The following is a 6,112-nucleotide window of genomic DNA, read 5'->3' as shown; positions in this document are numbered from 1 at the left end:
TTATTTGGAAATAATCTTTATTTTGCCCTTATTTGTGAAGGATATTTTGCTGAATATAAAACTCTGGATTGACAGTTTTATAGCATTTTAAAGATAATTCTTCCATTGCCTCCACTCTATTGTTTGTGTAGAGAATCTGTCATTATTGAGATTCTTTGGTGTATGGTGTTCCTATTTAAGATTTATTTCTTGGGGCACCTGGGTGGCTCAGTTGGTTGAGCGTCTGACTTCAGCCTAGGTCATGATCTCTCCATTATGAGTTCGAGCCCTGCATCATGCTCTGTGCTGACAGCTCAAAGCCTGGAGCCTGTTTCAGATTCTGTGTCTCACTCTGTCTCTGCCCCTTCCCCACTCCCACTCTGTCTCTTCCTCAAAAATAAATAAACATTAAAAAAATTAAAAAAAAAAGATTTACTTCTCTTTTTGGCAGTTTAACTAGGATATATCTAAATAAGGCTATTTTTGTATTCTGCATAAATTTGGTGGAATTTCTCAAATATGTGAATTTGTTTTTTCAACATATCTGTATTTTTGCCATTGCTTTTTAAAAAAAATATAATTTATGTCCTAATCTTTTTGTCTTATTCCTCTAGAACTCAAAATATGTTTGTTATACAACTTGATATGATACTACAGTTCACTAAATCCCTGTTCATATATTTATTTCATTATTTTCTTTCTTCAGATAGGATTATTTCTATTTATGTGTCTTTAAGTGCATTAACAATTCACTCTTTAGCATTCAGAATTATGCGTTTTTATTTCATATTGTCAGTTCTGGAATTTATATTTCCTTTTTGTAGTTTTTTTTTAATTTTTATCTTTTGAGGTTTATTTATTTTGAGAGAGAGCGAGTGTGTGAACAGGGGAGAGGCAGAGAGAAAGGGAGAGACAGAATCCCAAGCAGGCTTTGCACTGCCAGCACAGAGCCTAATGCAGGGCTAGATCTCACAAACAGTGAGATCATGACCTGAGCTGAAATCAACAGTCAGATGCTTTACCCACTGAGCCATCGAGGTATCTCTCTTTTTTGTAATTTAAATTTCTCTGTAGTGATTGTCTGCTAATCTCAAAATCTGTGTTGCTGAGTTCTGTTTCCACTGATTGCTTTTATGCTTGATTATGTGTATGTTTTCATGTTTCTGCATGTTTGAAATAATTATATACTTGGCATTGTGTTGGATACACTGTAGAGATTCTGAATTGTGTCCTTTTCTTTTAATGGATGCTGAATTTTCCTCTGTAGGTAGTTAGGTAGCAGGATTTTCAGAGTTGTGACATTGAGGCTTTTCTTTCCAGGGAGCAACTTTAGTGCTGGCACTGCTCAGTAGGGTTCTTACCGGAAGAACTGAGCTCCAAAGGCCACATGGTGTAGTTTTTTATGTATGTTTTTACTTCTTTGTCTCCCATATCTCGTGACACACAAACATGCAGTCTGATTAAGTGGTCTCATGTTACAAGGTCATGAGGGATGGTTGTCCTATAATGTGTATAACCAGGTTGCCTTGAGGTTTGCTTGTTTTTTCTTCCTTAGGGAGGGGACCCTACCACAGTTAAGTTACTGGTGGTTCTTTTCATACTGTCAGGCCTTATTTATTTATTTTTACTATAAATCTGTATCAGTTTTATTCATTGTTCTAAGATTCATCTCTTATCCTTAGGCATGGTTGTTACCCCAAAAGCCTGGCCTTCTGTGAGTCTCAACTAAATACTTGAGGTGTTCATAAAGTGTTGTTGCAGCTTCTCCATTCTGTCCAGATGGGAATTCCAATGTCTCACAGTAGTTCAGAAACTCTGGTATCTGTCTTCCAGATTCACTGCAACTGCAAGTTAGCAGAACGAGGCCTTTCAGAGTCTGGTCTGGTGTATGCAGCCCAGCCCTTGGCCAAGGGCCCATGACAAAGCCCCATGCAGTATCTTGGAGGTTTTTTGCAAAGCATCTCCTTCTCTGGCACTATTTTCCCAAAATCCTAGGAACCTTAGGAAATCGAAACTCTGATTTCTGCCTCTGCTCATTAGGACTATTATTTTCCTGGTATGTACCTCCTTGTACCATGCTAATTAAGATGCTCCTCTTGAAAAAACTCACGTGAGCATGGGCTTGCTTCTGTGACCCTGCTCTTCCTATTTCTCAATGCTTGCAAATGTAGCAGGATTCTGGCACAGAGAGTCGTGACACTGAGGCTTTTCTTTCCAGGAAGCAACTTTATTCATGTGGGCACAGCTCAGTTGGGTTCATACCCAAAGAGCTGAACCCCGAACAACAGGTGACTTAGTTCGTTATATATTTTTTACTTCTTCGTCTTCCATATATGGTAACACACAAACATGCAGTCTGATTAAGTGGTCTCATGTGACAAGGTCGTGAGGGATGTTGTCACATATGCATATAGCCAGGTTGCCTTGGTTTTTTCTCCCCCCCACCTTAGGGAAGGGACCCTACCACACTAATAATCATCTTTTTTTGAGTTGAATATAATGTTGATGGGAAGATGTCTTTGAAAACCATATGTCTAATGTTACATACAGTAAAAAGCAGGTATGCATTAAAAATCTTGGTTTAGCAATGGTTCTATAGTGACAGATAGTCATAAAAGGGACTAAAATGGGTCTTAAATGTATCTGAAGAAGTTCACAGAGACAACTGTGTGTAGCAAAAGGAAGCACACTCTTAAATCCCAGAAATAAGAAATGGCATTGATTTTACAAGTTAGGTGGAATTTAACTGAATGGATTGGTTGTGCAGACCAGATTGCTTTATAAATACACAGAGAAATATGAAAATACTTTTTAAAAGACTTAAAATGTATACATTAAAAAATTGTTGTGCTCATTAAGGAAGACTTACTCACTTTACAAGAGGATTAATTGGGGTCACAGTACCCTGGTGAATTCCCAGTGTAATTGTTTGCCAAAAGCAGATTTACAATGTATCGCCTACATTTGGATAAAGGGAAGGAGAGCGACTGTTCTGTGACTGCTTTGTCTATTTTTTCTTCAAGCAAATAGACTGAGTCCCAGGGCAACTCACACAGTGATGCTAGCCAAGAGGAGGATGTGGCATTATTTCCAGGGCGACTACTATAGGGTAGAAGAGATCCCTGGGTCCTTCCTTCTTGAAGTCCCATTCCAGAGATCTTGCACTGACTTCTCACCATTTGTGTGAACCAAGAGGATGACTTATAAAGGCGGTGGGGAATTCCATATTTAATTCATATGACTCGGTTCAAAAGTACTAGACAGTATAGGATTTGGTCTTCTTGCTTTTGCTTTTCTTGCTTGTTTGATTTTGTGTGGGGCACAGACACTTGCATTGTTTTTTCTCTCTTTTCTTCCTGAGGGTGTGTTTGGCAAAAAGAAATAGCCTTATTAGAGGAAATTTCATTGTAGATAGTTTTCATTAGCAACAATAAAACAGTAAGTATGGAAATAGGAAACATTTTCGGTGAACCATGTAAAACACTTTGTTCTGTCTTTAGGTCTTTAACACTCACACCTAGAGATACCTGAAAAAATTAGTGATTGGCTTAGAATATACATACATAAAAATATGATTTTTACAGTATCCTCACCTCCCTTAGTACTGAATAAAGTGAGAAATATCCCTCTGGTTCTTAATGTATTTATAGTATAGTGAGGAACAAAAACACATAATGACAAAATGATATTAAGTACCAAGGCAATCTGGCACACATCCTAGACTCAGAAGGGTAGACCTCATCAAGTTTGTGGCATCTGGTAGGCTAGGGAAAATAGTCTAGAAAAAAGTGATGGCCTTGATGAGTCTTAAATGATTAAAGTAAGGGACAGGTAAGTGAATGAGAGAGCAGGTCAGGAAAAAAGGAATAACATGAAACATTACAAAATCATATCAAGGAAAACATCTCTCACTCTGTTTGGAGTACAATATGGAAGTTAAAGCACAGAGAAAAGGCATGCATTGAAAACATTATTGAATGTAGTTTCCTAGTTTTAAGGCACTAAAGACATTTGCAGCCAAGGAAGGTCATATTGGGGCAATGAATTTGAGGTAAATACATCTGAAAGCAGGGAACACACTTCAGATCAAAAATATAAACCCTAAATAGAGCCTGCTTACTTTATTTAATATAGGTTAAATATTGGGGTGGCATAAAGAAATACATATGAAGTGATAGGACTTTGTGATTGACTCTATGTAGGAGAAAGGAGGGTTAAAAGTAAATGAACGACCCCAGGGTTGTAACTCTGATGACTGAGTTGATGAAGGCTTGAGGAAATATATAGAAGGCTGATCAGAGAGGAGGAACAAAAGTTTAGTGTGATTGACTTTGAAGTATCCAGAGGAAACCTAGCTAAGGGCTCAAGGAAGAAATGTATGCTGAAGATAACATTTTTAGACTCATAATCATATTGGCGATGGTAAAAGTCATAAAAAGTGCTGTTCACCTTGGGAGGAAAATACAGAATTTTAAATGTTTATTTACTTATTTTTAGAGATTTAGAGCATGAACAGGGGAGGGGCAGAGAGAAAGAGAGAAAGGGGAGAGAGAATCCCAAGCAGGCTCTGTGCTGCCAGTGCAGAGCCCGATGGCAGACTTGATCATGAACTATGAGATCACTACCTGAGCCAAAATCAAGAGTCAGATGCTCAGCTGACTGAGCCACCCAGGCACCCCAAATAGAGAATTTTAAAAGAGGAGGATCAAAGGTGAAACTCTAGAGGATATCAGAGTTTAGTATATAGGAGTAGAAAAAGAAATACAGAAATGATGAAAACATAGTACTGTGAAGGATAATAAATAGCAGGATAATTCCACAGAGGAGATTAAATGGACTTCATGAAAATTAAAACTTTTTGCTACAAATGACACAATCAAGAAAGTGAAAAGATAACCCATGGATTGGGTTAAAACATTTGTAAATCAGTTGTCTAATAAAGGAATTGTATCCAGAATGCACAAAGAGCACTTACCATTCAGAAGTCACAAAGTACTCAATGAAAATAGGCAAAGAGTTTGAATAAACAAATGTCCAGAAATTGTATATGAGTGGCCAGTGGGCACATAAAATTGTGCCCAATATGATAAATCATCAGATAAATACAAATCAAAACCACAATGAGATACCACTTTACATCCCCATAAAAGGCTATAATAATAATCTGAAAATACCAAGTGTTGGCAAGGCTGTACAGAAATTAACATGCATATATTGCCCATAGGAATGAACAATGGTATAGCTATTTTCGGAAAGTTTGGCAGTTTCTCAAAAAAATTAAACAGTGTTATTATATAATCCAGCAATTCCTCTCCTAGGTGTATACACAAGGGAATTGGGAACAGATGCTCACATGGGAGCTTTCATATGAATGTTCATAGCAGCATTATGCAAATAGCCAGAACACAGAAACAATCCTAGTAATGAATGGATAAACACAATGTGGTGCATTCCTACAATGGAACATTATTAAAGGAATTAAAAGGAATGAAGTACTGATACATGCTATAACACGGATAAACCTTGAAACAGGAAAGAAAAGTAATGTAAGACCACATATGGTAGAATTCAATTTATATGAAATGTCAAGAATTAGACACATCTGTAGAGACAGTAATTAGACTGTCAGGGGTTAGGAGAAAGTGAAAAACAAGAGGTATAGTGTGAGTGACTAGTGGGTATGGAGTTTCTTTTGGAGAGATGAAAATGTTCTGGAGTTAGATATTGGTGATTTCATAACCTTGTTGAGTATGTTAAACACTGAATTACACACTTTAGTGATGTTTTAGGTATCTGAATTAAATCTCAGTAAACCTGCTTAAAAAATAGCTACTGTATCTCCCAATCCCAGCATTTTATGGACACCAGCCTCTTGCTGTAACTGCATTGACTTTCTTGATGTCCTTTATCCAGACTTGGGTATAGTTATTGCAACAACTTCTGCTGAGCTCAGTGTTGGGACTCAGCATAGGACAAGTGGTTTCAGCTAAGTGAAACTGCTGTCTATGCTGCTGCATCTTTAAAATTCATATGCCTGTTCTCCGAAGCCATAAAGTCAATTCTGGATTTGAGTTTTCCTGTGACAGTGTGGACAGAATGTCATGGGTGATGGAGACTTACAGTCTTGTAATTC

This window comes from Acinonyx jubatus, chromosome D1, assembly GCF_027475565.1.
Source record: "Acinonyx jubatus isolate Ajub_Pintada_27869175 chromosome D1, VMU_Ajub_asm_v1.0, whole genome shotgun sequence".
Classification (NCBI taxonomy): domain Eukaryota; kingdom Metazoa; phylum Chordata; class Mammalia; order Carnivora; family Felidae; genus Acinonyx; species Acinonyx jubatus.
The sequence above is the reverse complement of the archived record's forward strand: the minus strand, read 5'-3'. Positions refer to the sequence as shown.